Below are 21,656 nucleotides of genomic sequence, written 5' to 3' on the forward strand. Positions count from 1 at the left end.
GAGTGGGTTTCTACTCCCAGAGATTATAAGAACCTTATCTGGAGCAAACAACATATCATTGAGTAAATCCAGTGTATTCAATTGCATTCTTCTCCCATCCCAGTAAAGAGCATCACCCTCTGGCCAGTTTGGCAAGCCAGAAACCTTGAGGTCATCCTTCTCCCTCACCTATCATATCCAATATCACCAAGAACTGCTAATTTTGGGACTTCCCTGGTGTCCAGTGGTTAAGACTCTGCACTTCCAGTGCAGAGGGCACAGGTTCGATACCTGCTCAGGGAAGTAAGATCTCACGTGCCACGCAGTGAGGCCAAAAAAAAAAAGGAATTGCTAATTTCATCTCCAGTTTCTCTCCACACCATTCATTTCTTCCCTCTACAACTGCTATCCTAGTCAAAGCTACCAACATTGCCTGCCTCAGGTATCTTCTAGCTGCTCTACCTATGGTCCACTCTTTGTGCTCTCTAGATAGACCTATACAAAATGAAAATCTGATCACGTCCCTACTACCCCTGTTATCACCATCCAATGGCCTCCTGTTGCACTTGGTAGAAAGACCAAAATCCTTAGCACAGCCCACAAGGCCCAGAGTGATCTCACCCAACCTCACCTCATCTTGTACCTTGTCCTCTTCTGCTCTCTCTGTTCCAGCCTCACTGGCCTTCTTTCAGTAACTAACACTTCCCATGCTCCCTTTCACCTCTGTAAATGTTCTTCTCTCAGCCCTCACCATTCTGTTCTCCCCATTTGCCTAGTTAATTCCCACCCATCCTCTGGACCTCATCTCAGCATCATTCCCCCAGGGAAACCTTTCCTGACCTCCCCGACAAGGTCAAATACACACAGTATAGAATCTCATAATACCGTATCACTCACCTTTATAATATTTACCACAATTGCAATGTTAAATCTTTATGACTATTTGATAATCTGATAATTATCTAAAGGTTGTAAGCTCAATGTTTCTCTGTTTCGTTTACATTGTCTCCCTAGCACCTGACTCTGTGCCTGATACATCATAAGTTCTCAGAAGTCTTCACTGAATAAAGGTTGAATAAATGGAATAGGTAGGCAAAAATCAGAAACAGTACATGAGAACCCGATTTTTCATCGACAAAGCATAGGTTTGCCCAAGCTGAGGACCAGATGGGGAAAAAAGAAGTTGGAAAAGTCAGGTGTATTTATGAAAGGTACTGATTCGGGACAGACTGAGAAAACAGAGAGCTTGAGCTATCCAGAGCTTGGTTAGAAACTAGACCAAAGTCATTAATTTGCATTGAAATAGTAGGACAAGAAATCAGAGTCAGGAGCCAAAGCAGGAATATAGGAAGATCGCCATCCGAGAGCTATATTCTGGATAAAGATACAGATGACTGAGTGACCACAAAGTGGATGAACTGGGTTGTCAAGGAGCTGGATAGAAACCCAAGAAGAGATGCTGCTGGTGAAATAAGATGAAAGGCAGTAGACAGGAAGAGCCATAGGGGAGTCAACTTGGTAATGATAGCCATACAACAAAACTCATAATTTATACTTAGTATGTGCCAAACAGCCTTCTAAATGCTTTAATACATTATTTCAGTTTAACTTCAAAATAATCCAGTGAGGTCAGCAAACTTATTGTACCAGTCTTACAAATGAGAAACCTGAGATTCAGTAACTTGCCCAAGGTCAACAATTAGTATGTGGCAGCACCAGAATTTGAACCTGGGGAGACTGACTCTAAACCTTTAACCATAGTAGTGTACCATTTCATTATGAGATTAGGGACCAAAATGGCTTGTTAATGACTTTGGCCTCTCCTTGTGTTAGCCATAAAATAAGATCAGAAGAGGGTTAATCAGTGAGAATCAAAATAAGTTGAGGGAAGCATCTTACCAAATGGTACCGGATGTCCCTAAACAGATCATCGAAAGGCATTATTTAAGGTCACATTGGTTAATGAGCAGTGAGTCACAGTGGTTAACAATATGGGATTTGGAATCAAATGGATACGGTTTCAAATACTTGCTCTGCCACAGTCTAGCTGCAGGGCTGTTATTTAAACTCTCTGACACTTGGTTTCTGCCTTTAATGGGAATATTAATACCCAGCTCATATAGGTGTTTAAAGGTTAAATAAGATAATGTATTTGAAAGTCCTTAGTACAGAAGTAACATATGCACTCAATAACTAACCAAAAACAATCATTTTGCAGAGCTGCGATATCAGAGTTGAAAAAGGAGGAATAAAGAACTTTATTGTTGTTGTTGTTATACCTGTGGATCAAATGGCAGATATACATATGACAGGGATAACCTTATTAGTTAAATGTACCCCTGAGGGAAGACTAAAAATCCCCCAGTGATGACAGGTAAATGAAGTTAATAACTCTGTAGATACATTTTGCCCTAAGAAATGCTGACAATTACAGTGAACTCAACTTCTATGGCACTCAGAATCCTCCAAGCAGCTTCAGAGCTGGCTTTAGAAGTATTTCTGAGAGTCAAAATCTTTAACGCTTCCATATCCGAGACATGTCTCGGAACATACCCATAACAGTTCATCTTCCACAAATCAGAGAATCTGGCTTTGCAAAACTATGTGCATATTATTATAAAAAGCTGAAGAATTTGAGGATTTTGAGGCAAATTCACAAGTGACACTGCAGTTCTTGCCTTTAATGAAAGAGCAAGTGAAGATGTGAAAAACATTCACTCTCAAGCCCTTTGTAGAGTAACATGACACATTTTTGGAGGACAGTTTGGCAAGGTTTATGAAAAAATGTAATACACATTCTCTAAGATACAGAAAACTAATTTTTAAGACTCTATAAAAATGTTTACACAAACATAGAGAGACATATGTAAAAAGATGCTCTTGGAAATATTGTAATAAATTCCCATCAATAGAGAAATCGCTTTACAGAGTATCTAACTAAAACGCCATGGGGCTCATTAAAAAATGAGATAAATGTCTACTGACCTGAAAACGTGCTGTTATATTAAGTCTAAAAGATTGCAAAACTTCTAAATACATAGTCTCTCTTGTTTAAAATATATGTGAGTGTATGTATGCATACATATATTACTCTTCATATGTATATGATCTGCAAGTATGCTAGTTTTAATGGTAGTTACTTCTGGAAAATGGCACTGACATATGGCTTGAGGGAATAAGGTGGGGGAACAGGCAGCTTTTACCTATCATCATATCATCTTTGGTATTTGAATTTTTAACAATGAACAGTTATAACTTTTTTATTAAAATTAATTTTTTTTCCTAAAAACCATGTGATAAACAAAATCCACAGGAATACATCTTAAAATCTTCTTTCCTCTGTCATCCACTTCGGTCCCATTGTCCCACGGCCAGTTCTCCATTGTCTCTTCCCCCACATATTTAGGAAAACTCCTTTTTTTCTAGCACGAGTGCCCTGTGTGAGCGCCTCTTGTCTTTCCCAAACTATCCTCATGCTTCTCCTTTCTTTGTCTACTTCTTCCCTTTTTCTCAGTTTCATTACCAATAGCAAAGAACCAGACCATCAGTGCAGGAGGGAATGGAAAGAGAAGATACTGAGTATCTTTTCCTTGTTAAAACAAAACCAAAAACCCTCTTTACTGAACAGGAGAAGAAGTCTGAAGACACTAGTATACTAAGAAATGTTGTCCTATCAGACCTTCTTCTCTCTTTCTCTTGCTCCTTCTCTTTCTCTCTCTAAGCTTCAGTTCCCATGACAACAGGAACTGTGGCTTCATTATTATATCCCCAGAACCTACCATGAACCTAAAACATAATAACTGCTTAATATTGTTTGTTAAATATATGTTGGAATTAAGTCATACCCTCAAGTAGCTTATATCGTGTTTGGGAGGCATATAATTTCAGTAATTCCTCCTTAATATCACATATGCTGCTGACTCACTATTACCTGGAGAGGCAATAGCAGGTTTAAACAACGAGCCGCAGATAACTAAGCATTTGCCTCTGCAAAGCCCTGCATGCTAATATAGGCTGTCAACTGGGAAAGCCAGCACAGCTGTGCTTAGCAACCAGTCCCTTTGCTATCTAGTTTGGTTAGCTATGTCAAAAGTTATTCTAACTTCATTCAATCAATGGCTTCATATCATGAAAGACAGACACCACAAAGAGATGAGAAAACAGAATCAAAGATCTGTATGTTCAACACCTCTAAAGGGTGTTCCAAATGCCTCTCTTCTTTCCCACTACAGCCGGGCTGCACTGCAGTCTTGTTCACAACACATCTGGGAGCGATCTGTTAAGCAGGAGGAAGGTGTCTTTGACCTCCATCTCCCTAGAAGGAGAAACACAGAACAGCTGTCTGTTTACCATTCTGACCTCATTTCCATGATGTGGAACCACTCATCTGGGAAACATGAAAAATAGGATTGATTCACTTTTCTTCTCTAAGATCTTCTTGAAGACAGTGGACCCTTGATGAGCTGAAGGATGATTGAAATTGTAGGGCCACAAATGTTCATTAGGTGGAAATGGAAAGATGCTCAGCCTCCAAGTCAGGAATAAAATATGGTGCATAATTCGTGTATTTTGGCCTCTCTGTGCCATTGCTTCTATATGGTATTTTGGCTCATAATTTACAGAGAGAAGACTTTGAATGCAATCAGATGTAAATTTCCCCCCAAAATAACTAAGGCTAAGGTTGAGACCTTGACTGAGAACAGCACACCCATTTTTCCTGGGTTGGTGCATTCCACCTTGGTCCAATTGAACCCAAACATGACTGAGCCAGACCACGTTACCTTCCCAAGCTCAGACACCAGAAAAGAGCTTTATTATTTCACATATCCTATAAAACCCCAATGAAAATGGAAAGAAACCCTGCTGTTTTCATTCAATAAGTTGTCTTACGTCTCAAGTCAGTCTGGATCTCAAAATTAACAATGTCTTGTGCCAGTTTGAACTGCGAAAGCAACACAGAAATCACTGAGTCCATGCCCCTCACTCACTAAGAGGAAAACCAGGCCTAATGAGAGGGAGGGAGTTACCTAAGGACACAGCTGGGGGCAGAACAAAAAGAAAAACTGAAACAGACTCTCTGCTCAGTATTCTTTGCTCTATAGCACACGGCCTCTTAGTCTTGCCTTGAATTGAAACAACAATCAACATAATGAGATAGCAATTCAGTACATTTCTATTAATGCCTCCTATGGCCCCAGAACTGGGCTTCTGTGAGAGTCACGCAAAACAAGTGAAGGTCTTGGCCACTGCCTTAAGGAGTTAACTGCAAAGACAAAACTCATGCTTTTCTGAGGGATGAATGACATGACGAGTGACTGCTAATGAGTACAGATTTTCTTTTTAGGAAAGAAAATATTTTGGAATTAGACAGTGGTGGCGGCGGTGGTGGTTGCAGAACAGTGTGAAGATACTAAAACTCACTGAATTGTATATTTTAAGGGGAAAATGTTCTAGTATAGAAATTAGGTCTCATTTTTTGTAAGGTCATGCATTTCAAGTAATTAATAATGAATCAGAATTTAGTAGCAAAAGATGATTGGTGCTAAATGGAAATCAGAGGCAGATTAGCAGTTGCCAATATTTCATTGAAAAGCAAGAACTTAAAGGAATGCAACATTTTAGTGGGTGGGAATAAGAGGAACAAGGGTGGGAATGTAGACAGGAATAATGGAGATACTCTGAGAAAGGTGGGTTATGTTAAAGGGTTGTCTTCACAACCTAAGTGTCCATCAACAGATGAATGGATAAAGAAGATGTGGCACATATATACAATGGAATATTACTCAGCCATAAAAAGAAACAAAATTGAGATATTTGTAGTGAGATTGTCATACAGAGTGAAGCAAGTCAGAAAGAGAAAAAGAAATACTGTATGATAACACATATATATGGAATCTAAAGAAAAAATTGGTTCTGAAGAACCTAGGGGCAGGACAGGAATAAGTACGCAGACATAGAGAATGGACTTAAGGCCACGGGGAGGGGGAAGGGTAAGCTGGGACGAAGTGAGAGAGTGGCATGGACATATATACACTACCAAATGTAAAATAGATAGCTAGTGGGAGGCAGCCTCATAGCACAGGGAGATCAGCTCAGTGCTTTGTGACCACCTAGAGGGGTGGGATAGGGAGGGTGGGAGGGAGACACAAGAGGGAGGGGATATGGGGATATATGTATATGTATAGCTGATTCACTTTGTTGTACAGCAGAAACTAACACACCATTGTAAAGCAATTATACTCCAATGAAGACGTTTAAAAAAAAAAGAAAAAAGGGTTGTCTTCACACTCTTTGTGGGAAAAGACACTATAATAGGGAATACACGGTGATTTTTAAAGCATTTTTCAAGTTCTATTAAAACAAAGTAACTCCAGAATAGTACTGAAGAATAAGCCCATTGTAACTTTTTCTGGCAATTCAACAAACAATTCAATCTGAAAAACATAAATGAGGAAACCAATTTTGGCTCTGGATACTTGCACAGCCAGGAAGTCGACGGTTGTGCCGAAGCAAAGCTCTTCACCCAGTTTTACGAATCATGAAAAAGAATTGTTGGAGGTAGTCTAGGTGCATGGTAACTGAGTTTAGAGACACAGAGAAGAAACTGAAGGAGAGAACTGGTAGTTATGCTATAATTGACTCAATGTAAACATATAATCCTGGTATTTTAGCCCAAAGTGGGAGTTTTTTTATAGAACCAATGGCTAATTTTAACTTCTTAGAAGAGGGTGTGCAGAACTGATTCCCACTGTAGGTTTCATGGGATTGTTAAAGCCAAAAAGAATATTCATGGACAAGTCTTGTTTGCCTACCCAGAATCCATTCCTTCTTCCATTTTCATGTGGGGAACCACTCCTTCCCTACTTTACGTTCATGTGGTTCAGACTGACTCCAGGGTAGGTCCATGATCCAGGCTTAGCCAGTGATCTAATTCCTCACACCTTGGTCACAGTTCAGCTATGGGCACATGCCCCAAGTCAACATGCCATCCTGGAACTTTTGATAACACAGTTTAGAAGAGAAATTCCCATTTATACAAGGATTTCTGACCTGACTAATGATGTTAGCCTCGTGCTGCTGGGAACCACCCACAGAAAGGACCCCCTGGTTACTGAAGCCAATACAGAGCCAAGAGATGAAGAATCAGATCCTGGTGACTTACTCTGAGCTCCTAGATCCAAACATACCTGAAGCCACTACCCTTAGATTGTACAGATAAGTGAACAAATACATCCCTTTCTGCTTAAGTCATTTTGGACTAGACTTCTATCAATTTCAATAAAAAGTCATGATAAATGTAGCATCCAATCTAACCTTGTACTTTTCCAGGTGAGGAACTGAGGTCCAAAGAGGTATAAGAACTTGCTCAAGGCTGCTCAGTCACCTAGGCACAAATGCAGATACCCTAGTCTAATGTCTTTTTCCTATTTTGTCACTAAAGATTCATTTTGGAAACAATTGGCCATTTGAAATTGAGATGCCACCCATAAACAAAGGTTGTTTGGGGGCTTCCCTGGTGGCTTAATGGTTGAGAGTCCACCTGCCGATTCAGGGGACACGGGTTCGTGCCCCGGTGTGGGAAGATCCCACATGCTGCGGAGTGGCTAGGCCTGTGACCCATGGCCACTGAGCCTGCGCGTCCGGAGCCTGTGCTCCTCAACGGGAGAGGCCACAGCAGTGAGAGGCCCACATACTGCAAAAAAAAAAGTTGTTTGATGGAAACACTGGTTTGCAAAAAATTATACATCTGCTATCAGAGCATCAAAACCCATCAAGCATCAGCAAACATCCAATGGCTCTCCATTTTATTAGGATGAAATTCAAATTCCCTTCTATAGTCTTCACACAGCTGACTGGACAAACCCCTGGCTCTCTTGCAACCTCATCTCATACAGTACGCTCCTTTGTCACCATGCCACAGTCACCTTCTCTTTCTTTCAGGCCCTTTAATGTCCCTCACTCTTGTCCTACTCCAACCTTGGCACATGCTCTTCCCTCTGGCTTGGAATGCTTGTCCTGTACTCTGCACAGCTGATTCCTTCTCACCTTCAGGTCTCAGCTTCAATGTTACTCCACACCTTCCAACGAAGCATATCCCTCTCCCTATAACTCTTTAACTCAAAACTACTTCTAATTTTTATCTATATTATATTATTACTTTATTCCCTTTTTATATATTTACTATCTGTCTCTCTCCTGAACTGCATGTAAGAGATGCATCTCTACAGACCATTATTCAGCTCCAAGTGCCCAGCACTTAGAATACATTGGATAAATATTAAAATTGAAGGAAGAAATATTTTTTAAAGTTCCTCTTTCCTAATTTGAGCTCACAGCTTCCTCCCAAACATGCCTTCGTCTTCTTTATCCCCAATACCCGAAAGCTTCCTGGTGCTTCCATTACCTCTTAGAAAATCATTACAAGTGCATTTTTTGCCATTTAGACAGCAGTGATTTTCCAAAGCCATTTTTTAAAAATCTAAATTGGTTGGCGGCTCAGTTTCATGAAAACCTGTGTATAGCAAGGGAAAGCAGGTGGCTCAGTGCTCCCCTGGCCAGTGGTGAGAAGGCCTAAGTGATTGATTTGCCCTTTATTGTTTTGACATGGAACCATTATATTAATTCTGACATTGGCACCACTTGCTGCCTCAGACCAAGTGTCTTTGTTGCCAGCTTGAATAGCTAAATATTATTCTTTAGTTCAATTCAATTGTAAATCTCAAAAGCTAAGCCTTCAGAAAAGGTGTATTTAACCTCTCACGTACTGCAGACAATTGCTAAATCAGTAATGCAAGTATCTATAAGCCAAAAAGCCAGGTCACTACTAGTCTGCTGACAGATATATCAACTCTTTAGCTCACCCAGACCTTGTTAGGATCTTTTTGGTTGGAAGAGACAAAAATAAATGGTTCAAGCAAAAATAGAAACTTACTGGGTCACTTAACTAAAAAAATCCAGGAGTATATCTGTCCCTGGATTCAGGATTTCAGATGATGTCATCCTCAACTCTGTACATTCACATGCTTCATTTTCAGGCTCCTCGTGGTGACAAGGGGGCTGACAGCAGTTCTTACATGTTAACAGGTCTAAGTCTAAGCACATGTTTCTATGAGTCTCAATGGCTCTTACTAGGTCACATGCCCATCACTGAAACAATCACTGTGTTCAGGGGAATATGCTCTGAAAGCAGAGACATGATCACATGGCCACCTTAGGGTAGAGTCAACTCTACGTGAAGCTTAGGTCAAAGAACAGGGAAAAGAGTATTTCTCTGGAGGGATCAGGGTGCTCTTAGAAGAAGAAAGGTAAATGGAAGCTAGAGAGAAAAGGCAACAGACTTTTGCTATACAACTCAAGTCACCAGCCTTCCAAAGTATTCTGGCAATAGTGAGAACAACTGCAAGAGAATCCTAGTATCTCCACCAAGCTTGGACCAAACGAAGAGAATTCAGAGGCAAGAGACTATAGGATACAGAGGACTGTGTAAGTGACATAGTCTTAATGCTTTATAAACTACAAAATGTTTCTACATATGCCACTTCTTTGGTTTTTTTTCTTTTTCTTGCGGTACTCGGGCCTCTCACTGTTGTGGCCTCTCCCGTTGCAGAGCACAGGCTCCTGATGCGCAGGCTCAGCGGCCATGGCTCACGGGCCCAGCTGCTCCGCGGCATCTTCCTGGACTGGGGCACGAACCCGTGTCCCCTGCATTGGCAGGCAGACTCTCAACCACTGCGCCACCAGGGAAGCCCCATATGCCACTTCTTTATGGCCAGGTAAACTACACATCTACTTTTCCAACCCCATCAGAAGAAACAAGCAACACTGGGCTTGCACTGAGACACAAAGTGATTGTCCCCAACGTCAATACTTTGCCACTCTATTCACGTACTCTTCTGGGAAGCAATACATACAGTGTGAAAATGAAAAGAGAAGAGGAAGAGAAAGTAAAAAGTACAGAGTGGAGAGAAAAAAGAAATTACAAAAAAGAAAGTATGGAGGAGCTTCAAGATGGCGGAAGAGTAAGACACAGAGATCACCCTCCTCTCCACAAATACATCAGAAATACATCTACATGTGGAACAGCTCCTACAGAACACCTACTGAATGCTGGCAGAAGACCTCAGACTTCCCAAAAGGCAAGAAACTCACCACGTACCTGGGTAGGGCAAAAGAAAAAACAGAGACAAAGGAAAAAGGACGGGACCTGCACCAGTGGGAGGGAGCTGTGAAGGAGGAAAGTTTTTCACACATTAGGAAGCCCCTGAGCGGGTGGAGACTACGGGTGGCGGAGAGGGGGAGCTTCGGAGCCACGGAGGAGAGCGCAGCAACAGAGGTGCAGAGGGCAAACCAGAGGGATTCCTGCACAGAGGTTTGGTGCCGACAAGCACTCACCAGCCCGAGAGGCTTGTCTGCTCACCCGCCGGGGCGGGTGGGGGCTGGGAGCTGAGGCTCAGGCTTCGGTGGAATCCCAGGGAGAGGACTGGGGATGGCGGTGTGAACACAGCCTGAAGGGAGCAAGTGCACCACAGCTAGCTGGGAGGGAGTCTGGAAAGAAGTCTGGAGCTACTGAAGAGGCAAGAGACTTTTTCTTGCCACTTTGTTTCCTGGTGCAGGAGGAGATGGGATTAAGAGGGCCGCGTAAACGAGCTCCAGAGATGGAAGCAAGCCGCAGCTCTCAGCGCGGACCCCAGAGACGGGCATGAGTCACTAAGGCTGCTACTACAGCCACCAACAAGCCTGTGTGCAAGCACAGGTCACTATCCCCACCTCCCCTCCCGGGAGCCTGTGCAGCCCGCCACTGCCAGGGTCCCGTGATCCAGGGACAACTTCCCCGGGAGAACACACGGCGCGCCTCAGGCTGGTGCAACGTCCTGCCAGCCTCTGCCACCACAGGCTCGCCCTGCACCCGTGCCCCTCCCTCCCCCCGGCCTGAGTGAGCCAGAGCCCCCGAAGCAGCGACTCCTTTAACCCCGTCCTGTCTGAGCGAAGAACAGACGCCTTCCAGCGACCTACACGCAGAGGCGGGACGAAATTGAAAGCTGAAGACCGGGAGCTGTGCGAACAAAGAAGAGAAAGGGAAATCTCTCCCAGCAGGTTCAGGAGCAACGGATTAAATCTCCACAAACAACTTGATGTACCTGCTTCTGTGGAATACCTGAATAGACAACGAATCATCCCAAATTGAGGAGGTGGACTTTGGAAGCAAAGATATATATATATTCCCTTTTTCTCTTTTTGTGAGTGTGTATGTGTATGCTTCTGTGTGTGATTTTGTCTGTATAGCTTTGCTTTCACCATTTGTCCTAGGGTTCCGTCTGGCCCCCCTTTTTTTTTCTTTTTTTATTACTTTTTAAACATTTTTCTTAATAATTAGTTTTTTATTTTACTTGTTTTATTTTATTTTATCTTCTTTCTTTCTTTTTTTTCTCCCTCTTATTCTGAGCCGTGTGGATGAAAGGCTCTTGATGCTACAGCCAGACACAGGGCTGTGCCTCTGAGGTAGAAGAGCAAACTTCAGGACACTGGTCCACAAGAGAACTCCCAGCTCCATGTAATATCAAACAGCGGAAATCTCCCAGAGATCTCTATCTCAACACCACGAACCAGCTTCACTCAACGACCAGCAAGCTACAGTGCTGGACAACCCATGCCAAACAACTAGCAAGACAGGAACACAACACCATCCATTAGCAGAGAGGCTGCCTAAAATAATAATAAGTCCACAGACACTGCAAAACACACCACCAGAAGTGGACCTGCCCACCAGAAAGACAAGATCCAGCCTCATCCACCAGAACACAGGCACTAGTCCCCTCCACCAGGAAGCCTACAAAACCCACTGAAACAACCTTAGCCACTGGGGACAGACACCAAAAACAATGGGAACTACGAACCTGTAGCCTGCAAAAAAGAGACCCCAAACACAGTAAGTTAAGCAAAATGAGAAGACAGAAAAACACATAGCAGATGAAGGAGCAAGATAAAAACCCACCAGACCTAACAAATGAAGAGGAAATAGGCAGTCTACATGAAAAAGAATTCAGAATAATGATAGTAAAGTATGATCCAAAATCTTGGAAATGCAAAGGAGAAAATACAAGAAATGTTTAACAAGGACCTAGAGAAATAAAGAGCAAACAAACAGTGATGAACAACACAATAAATGAAATGAAAAATTCTCTAGAAGAGATCAATAGCAGAATAGCTATTGAATAACAGATTCAACTAGAGAAGAACGGATAAGTGACCTGGAAAATAAAATAGTGGAAATAACTACAGCAGAGCAGAATGAAGAAAAAAGAAAGAAAAGAATTGAGGACAGTCTCAGAGACCTCTGGGACAATATTAAATGCACCAATATTCGAATTATAGGGGTCCCAGAAGAAGAAGGGAAAAAGAAAGGGACTGAGAAAATTTTTGAAGAGATTATAGTTGAACACTTTCCGAATATGGGAAAGGAAATAGTTAATCAAGTCCAGGAAGCACAGAGAGTCCCAAACAGCATAAATCCAAGGAGAAACACGCCAAGACACATATTAATCAAACTATCAAACATTAAATACAAAGAAAAAATGTTAAAAGCAGCAAGAGAAAAACAACAAAAAACATACAAGGGAATCCCCATAAGGTTAACAGCTGACCATTCAGCAGAAACTCTGCAAGCCAGAAGGGAGTGGCAGGACATATTTAAAGTGATGAGGAAGAAAAAACAACAACCAAGATTACTCTACCCAGCAAGGATCTCATTCAGATTTGACAGAGAAATTAAAAAATTTACAGACAAGCAAAAGCTAAGAGAATTCAGCACCACCAAACCAGCTCTACAACAAATACTAAAGGAACTTCTCTAGGCAGGAAACACAAGAGAAAGAAAAGATCTACAATAACAAACCCAAAACAATTAAGAAAATGGTAATAGGAACACACATACGGATAATTACCTTAAATGTAAATGGATTAAATGCTCCAACCAAAAGAAATAGACTGGCCAAATGGATACAAAAACAAGACCCATATATATGCTGTCTACGAGAGACCCACTTCAGACCTAGGAGCACATACAGACTGAAAGTGAGGGGATTGAAAAAGATATTCCATGCAAATAGAAACCAAAAGAAAGCTGGAGTAGCAATTCTCATATCAGAAAAGATAGACTTTAAAATAAAGACTATTACAAGAGATAAAGAAGGACATTACAAAATGCTCAAGGGATCAATCCAAGAAAAAGATATAACAATTGTAAATATTGATACACCCAACATAGGAGCACCGCAATACATAAGGCAAATACTAACAGCCATAAAAGGGCAAATCAACAGTAACACATTCATAGTAGGGGACTTTAACACCCCACTTTCACCAATGGACAGATCATCCAAAATGAAAATAAATAAGGAACAAAAAGCTTTAAATAATGAATTAAACAAGATGGACTTCATTGATATTTACAGGACATTCCATCAAAAACTACAGAATACACATTCTTCTCAAGTGCTTATGGAACATTCTCCAGGATACATCATCTCTTGGGTCACAAATCAAGCCTCAGTAAATTTAAGAAAATTGAAATCACATCAACTATGTTTTCCGACCACAACACTATGACACAAGATATCAACTACAGGAAAAATCGTAAAAAATACACATACATGGAGGCTAAATAATACACTACTTAATAAACAAGAGATCACTGAAGAAATCAAAGGAGAACTCAAAAACTACCTAGAAACAAATGACAATGAAAACACGACAACTCAAAACCTATGGCATGCAGCAAAAGCAGTTCTAAGAGGAAAGTTTATAGCAATACAATCCTACCTTAAGAAACAAGAAACATCTCAAATAAACAAACTAACCTTACACCTAAAGCAATTAGAGAAAGGAGAACAACAACAACAAAAATACCAAAGTTAGCAGGAGGAAAGAAATCATAAAAATCAGATCAGAAATAAATGAAAAAGAAATGAAGGAAATGATAGCAAAGATCAATAAAACTAAAAGCTGGTTCTTTGAGAAGATAAGCAAAATTGATAAACCATTAGCCAGACTCATCAAGAAAAAAAGGGAGAAGACTCAAATCAACAGAATTAGAAATGAAAAAGAAGTAACAACTGACACTGCAGAAATACAAAGGATCATGAGAGATTACTACAAGCAACTATATGCCAATAAAATGGACAACCTGGAAGAAATGGACAAGTTCTTAGAAATGCACAACCTTCTGAGACTGAACCAGGAAGAAACAGAAAAGATGAAAAGACCAATCACAAGCACTGAAATTGAAACTGTGATTAAAAATCTTCCAACAAACAAAAGTCTAGGACCAGATGGCTTCACGAGTGAATTCTACCAAACATTTAGAGAAGAGCTAACACCTATCCTTCTGAAGCTCTTCCAAAATACAGCAGAAGGAGGAACACTCCCAAGCTCATTCTACGAGGCCACCATCACCCTGATACCACAACCAGACAAAGATGTCACAATGAGAGAAAACTACAGGCCAATAACACTGATGAACATACATGCAAAAATCCTCAACAAAACACTAGCAAACAGAATCCAACAGCACATTAAAAGGACCATACACCATGATCAAGTGGGGTTTATTCCAGGAATGCAAGGATTCGTCAATATATGCAAATCAATCAGTGTGAAACACCATATTAACAAATTGAAGGAGAAAAACCATATGATCATCTCAGTAGATGCAGAGAAAGGTTTTGACAAAATTCAACACCCATTTATGATAAAAACCCTGCAGAAAGTAGGCATAGAGGGAACTTTTCTCAACATAATAAAGGCCATATATGACAAACCCACAGCCAACATCATCCTCAATGTTGAAAAACTGAAACCATTTCCACTAAGATCAGGAACGAGGCAAGGTTGCCCACTCTCACCACTATTATTCAACATAGTTTTGGAAGTTTTAGCCACAGCAATCAGAGAAGAAAAGGAAATAAAAGGAATCCAAATTGGAAAAGAAGAAGTAAAGCTGCCACTCTTTGCAGATGACATGATACTATACATAGAGAGTCCAAGGATGCTACCAGAAAACTACTAGATCTAGTCAATGAATTTGGTAAAGTAGCAGGATACAAAATTAATGCTCAGAAATCTGTAGCATTCCTATACACTAATGATGAAAAATCTGAAAGAGAAATTAAGTAAACAGTCCCATTTACCACTGCAACAAAAAGAATAAAATATCTAGGAATAAACCTACCTAGGAGACAAAAGACCTGTATGCAGAAAATTATAAGACATTGATGAAAGAAATTAAAGATGATACAAATAGATGGAGAGATATACCATGTTCTTGGATTGGAAGAATCAACATTGTGAAAATGACTCTACTACCCAAAGCAATCTATAGACTCAATGCAATCCCTATCAAACTACCACTGGCATTTTTCACAGAACTAGAATAAAAAATTTCACAATTTGTATGGAAACACAAAAGACCACGAATAGCCAAAGCAATCTTGAGAAAGGAAAACAGAGCCAGAGGAATCAGGCTCCCTGACTTCAGACTACACTGCAAAGCTACAGTAATCAAGACAGTATGGTACTGGCACAAAAACAGAAAGAGTCACCTATCTTTGATAAAGGAGGCAAGAATGTACAACGGAGAAAAGACAGCCTCTTCAATAAGTGTTGCTGGGAAAACTGAACAGCTACATGTAAAAGAATGAAATTAGAACACTCCCTAACACCATACAGAAAAATAAACTCAAAATGGATTAAAGACCTAAATGTAAGGCCAGATACTATCAAACTCTTAGAGGAAAACTTAGGAAGAACTCTCTATGACATAAATCACAGCAAGATCCTTTTTGACCCACCTCCTAGAGAAATGGAAATAAAAACAAAAATAAACAAATGGGACCTAATGAAATTTAAAAGCTTTTTCACAGCAAAGGAAACCATAAACAAGACGAAAAGACAACCCTCAGCATGGGAGAAAATATTTGCAAATGAAGCAACTGACAAGGACTAATCTCCAAAATTTACAAGCAGCTCATGCAGTTCCATATCAAAAAATCAAACAACCCAATCCAAAAATGGGCAGAAGACCTAAATAGACATTTCTCCAAAGAAGATATACAGATTACGAACAAACACATGAAAGAATGCTCAACATCATTAATCACTAGAGAAAGGCAAATGAAAACTACAATGATATATCATCTCACACTAGTCAAAATGGTCATCATCAAAAAATCTACAAACAATAAATGCTGGAGAGGGTGTGGAGAAAAGGGAACCCTCTTGCACTGTTGGTGGGAATGTAAATTGATACAGCCACTATGGGGAACAGTATGGAGGTTCCTTAAACACGTAAAAATAGAACTACCATAGGACCCAGTAATCCCACTACTGGGCATATACCCTGAGAAAACCATAATTCAAAAAGAGTAATCTACCAAAATGTTCATTGCAGCTCTATTTACAATAGCCAGGACATGGAAGCAACCTAAGTTTCCATCAACAGATGAATGGATAAAGAAGATGTGGCAAATATATACAATGGAATATTACTCAGCCATAAAAAGAAACGAAATTGAGTTATTTGTAGTGAGGTGGATGGACTTGGAGTCTGTCATGCAGAGTGAAGTAAGTCAGAAAGAGGTAAACAAATACCATATGCTAGCACATATATATGGAATCTAAAAAAAAAAAAAAAAAGGTCATGAAGGACCTATGGGCAAGACAGGAGTAAAGACAAAGCCCTACTAGAGAATGGACTTGAGGATATGGGGAGGGGGAAGGGTAAGCTGTGACAAAGTGAGAGAGTGACATGGACATATATACACTACCAAACATGAAATAGATAGCTAGTGGGAAGCAGCTGCATAGCACAGGGAGATCACCTCGGTGCTCTGTGACCACTTAGAGGGGTGGGATAGGGAGGGTGGGAGGGAGGGAGAGACGCGCAAGAGGGAAGAGATATGGGGACATATGTATATGTATAACTGATTCACTTTGCTGTAAAGCAGAAACTAACAGACACACACAAAAAATAATATATTATTTTCTACTTAAAAGATAGTAACCTGCATAGATAAAGAACAAATGTTCTTAAAGATGTTTTTAAGTGAGCAAGTATTATTTATTTATACAAGATGCGTGTTTAATAAATAATGAATTCATTTCAAGCTCTCTCTTTCTATGGACAGAGCATATATATCATTTTTGTATATGAATTTTGAGTCTTAATAGTAATAATAATAATTAACAGTAAATAACATCTCTTTATTTCCCCAACCAAAATTCAGAGCCATTTGAGTGATAATCAGAGGAGTCAAGACAAGGAGGATTAGTGGGCAAGTACCAGGATCATTTAGGCCCCACAGTCAGCCACCAGGACCAGGTCGCACCCACCAGTTGGATGGCACCAGTCCCCAGCCTCACAGGCAACCCCACCAGTACATAGCCCCACCACCATCAGGCCATCATCAGCTCAGGGACCCCTGAGCCATGTGGCCAGCCAGGCCAGGACCCAGCACACCCAAGGAAGGACCACCAGCCACCATAAGAGCAGAGGCTGACAGCCAACCAAGCCAGAAGCCAGTCCCACCTCCCAGCGTGGACCCACTAGTCAGCCTGCCACAACAGAAGGGCCCACACAGCGCACATAGGGGGAACTCCCTAGAGCATATTGCTCTGGTGACCAAAGAGAAGTGCACTGCTGAACCCCATAGGACATCTCCTACGTAAGACCCCTTCTCCAAGATCAAAAAAGGTGACTGACCTACCTAATACAAAGAAATAAACACAAAGAATTAGGCAAAATGAGACAGAAGAATATGTTCCAAATGAAGGAACAAGATAAACCCCAGAAGAACTAAGCAAAGTGGACAAAAGCATCTACCCAATAACGAAATCAAGGTGGTGATCATAAAGATGCTAACAAACTCAGAAGAAGAATGGATGATTACAGTGAGAAGTTGAACAAAGAGTTAGAAAATATAAAGAAGAACTAGACAGAAATGAATAATGCAATAACTGGAATTTAAAAACACTAGAAAGCACACACCACACATATATGGGGAACATGATGCTAAACCATTCTTAGACAACCTGCTTCTGGGTTGGGGTTTTGTATGTAGCAGAGCAGCTCCCTCACTGAAATCTATTGAAAGTCAGCTCTCAACACAAGGATTTATACAAAAAAAAAAAAAGAATCCTAGAAAGAATCAATAACTAATTAGGTGATACAGAGGTAATGATCAGTGAACTGGAAAACACACTAGTACAAATCACCCAAGCTGAACAGAAAAAAAAAGTTTTTTAAATGATAATAGTTTAAGAGACCTCTGGGACAACATCAAATGTACTAACATTTGCTTTACAGGGCCTCAGAAGGAGAAGAGAGAAAGGGGCAGAGAACTTATTTGAAGAAATAATAGCTGAAAACTTCTCTAACCTAGGAAAGGAAACAGATATCCAGGTCCAAGATGCACAGAGAGTTCCAAATAATATAAACCCAAAGAGATCCATGTCAAGGAATATTATAATTAAAATGGCAAAAATTAAAACAAAAGAGAAAATCTTAAAAGCACTAAGGAAAAAAGCAACTAGTTATGCACAAGAAAACTTCCATAAGACTATCAGCTGACTTTCCAGCAGAAACTTTGCAGGCCAGAAGGGAGTGGTATAATATATTCAAAGTGATGAAAGAAAAAAACCTACAAACAAGAATACTCTACGTGGCTAGGCTATCATTCAGACTTGAAGAAGAGATAAAGAATATTAGAGATTAGCAAAAGCTAAAAGAGCTTAGCACCACTAAACCAGCTTTGCAAGAAATGTTAAGGGGACTTCTCTAAACAGAAAAGAAAAGACCACAACTAAAAATTTGAAAATTATGAAAGGAAAAGTTTCATTGGGAAAGGCAAACATATAGTAAAGGTAGTAGATAACCCACTTATAAAACTAGTAGGAAGGTTAAAAGACAAAAATAGTAAAATTATCTATATCCACAATAGGTAGTTAAGCAATATGCAAAATCCAAAAGATGTAAAATATGATATCAAAAGCATTAAATGTGGGGGAAGTAAAAAAATGCAGAATTATTAGATTGTGTTCAAACTTAAGAGCTCATCAACTTAAAATGATCTTTCATATATATATATATATATATATATATATGAGACTATATATACATATACATATATATACATACATATATATATGAGCCTCATGGTAACCACAAACCAAAAGTCTAAAATAAATACAAAGAGAGAGAAAGGAATCCAAACAAAACACAAAAGGCAGTCAACAAATCACAAGGGAGGAGAGCAAAAGAAGACAAAAACAAAAAATACTAAAACCATCAGAAAACAATTAGCAAAATGGCAATAAGCACATATCTACCAATAATTACTGGAAATGTAAATGGAATAAATGCTCTGATCAAAAGACATAAAGGGCAGAATGGATAAAAATTAAAATCCATATATATGCTGCCTATAAGAGACACATTTCAGATCTAAAGACACACACAGATTAAAAGTAAGGAGATGAAAAATGGTATTCATGCAAATGGAAACAAAAAGAAAGCTGGGTAGCAATAGTTATATCAGACAAAATAGACTTTAAAACAAAGACTGTAACAAGGGACAAAGAAGGACATCACATAATGATCAAGGGATCAATCCAAGAAGAGGATATAACACATAAATATTTATGCACCCAACATATGAGCACCTAAATATATAAATATTAACAGACATAAAGGGGGAAATTGACAGTAACATAATAATAGGGGACTTTAACACCCATTTATATCAATAGATCATCTAGACAGGAAATCAATAATGAAACACTGGCCTTAAATGACACATTAGATCAGATGGACTTAATAGATATATAGAGAACTTTCCATTCTAAAAGCAGCAGAATACACCTTTTCAAGTGAATATTCTCCAAAATAGATCACATGGTGGGCCACAAGTTGCAATAAATTTTTTAAAAATTGAAATCATATCAAGCATCTTTTCTAAACACAAAGGTATGACACTAGAAAATCAACTACCAGAAAAATACTGTAGAGGCTAAACACATAGAGGTTAAACATTATGCTACTAAACAACCAATGGGTCACTGAAGAAATCAAAGAGGAAATCAAAAAATAACTGGAGACAAATGAAAATGGAAACACAACTTTCCAAAATCTATGAGACACAGCAAAAGCAGTTCCAAGAGGAAAGTTAATAGTGATACAAGCCTACCTCAGGAAAAAAAAAATTAAAATAAACAACCTAACTTACATTTAAAGGAACTAGAAAAAGTAGAAGAAGCAAAACCTAAAATTAGTAGGAGGGAAAAAAATAATAAAAATCAGAGCAGAAATAAATGAAATAGAGACTGAAAAAAATAGATCAATAAACTAAGAGCTGGTTTTTTAAAAAGATAGACAAAATTGATAAACCTTTGGCCAGACTCATCAAGAAAAAAGAGACAGGGTCTAAATAAAATCAAAAATGAAAGAGAAGACATTCAGCTAACATCAAAGAAATACACAGAATCATAAGAGATTACTGTGAACAATTACACATGAATAAAACAGCCTAGAAGAAATGGATAAATTCCTAGAAACATACACTCTCCCAAGACTGAATCAGGAAGAGACAGAAAGTATTAACAGACAAATTACCAGTAATGAAATTGAATCAGTAATTTAAAACCTCCCAACAAATAGAAGTTCAGGATCAGAAGGCTTCATACGTGAATTACACTAAATATTTAAAGAAGAGTTAACACCTATCTTTCTCAAACTATTCTAAAAAAACTGAAGAGGAAAGAACACTTTCAAACTCATTATACAACACCAGTATCACCCTCATACCAAAACCAAAGACACCACACACACAAAAAAGAAAATTATAGGCCAATATCACTGATAAAAAATAGGTGCAAAAATCCTCAACAAAATATTAGCAAACCAAATACAACAATATATTAAAAGGATCATACACCATGATCAAGTGGGATTTATCCAAGGGATGCAAGTATGGTTCAATATTCACAAAATAAATCAATGTGATACACCACATTAACAAACTGAAGAATAAAAATCTTATGATCATCTCAATAGATGCAGAAAGACCTTTAACAAGATCCAACATGTATTTATGATTTAAAACTCTCAACAAAATGTGTAATCATAAATACATGTTGAATTTTGTCCAAAGGTTTTTCTGCATTTATTGAGATAATCATATGATTTTTATTCTTCAGTTTGTTAATGTAGTGTATCACATTGATTTATTTTGTGGATATTGAACTATCCTTCACTGAACATTATGAAGGCCATATAACACAAGCCCACAGCTAACATCATACTCAATGGTGAAAAGCTGAAAACATTTCTTCAAGATCAGGAACAAGACAGGATGCCCACTCTTACCACTTTTATTCAACATAAGATTGGAAATTCTATCCACCACAATCAGACAAGAAATAAAAGAAATCCAAATTGGAAAAGAACTAAAACTGACACTGTTTGCAGAGGACATAATACTATATGTAGAAAATCCTAAAGACGCCTCCCCCCCCAAAAAAAAAAACTATTAGAACTAATAAATGAACTCAGTAAAAGCTGTAGGATACAAAATTAATATACAGAAATCTGTTCCATATCTATACACTAACAAACTATCAAAAAATAA

Source organism: Delphinapterus leucas, chromosome 3, assembly GCF_059928025.1.
Source record: "Delphinapterus leucas isolate spDelLeu-1000000601 "Yukka" chromosome 3, BTC_Dleu_Yukka2, whole genome shotgun sequence".
NCBI classification, from domain to species: Eukaryota; Metazoa; Chordata; class Mammalia; order Artiodactyla; family Monodontidae; genus Delphinapterus; species Delphinapterus leucas.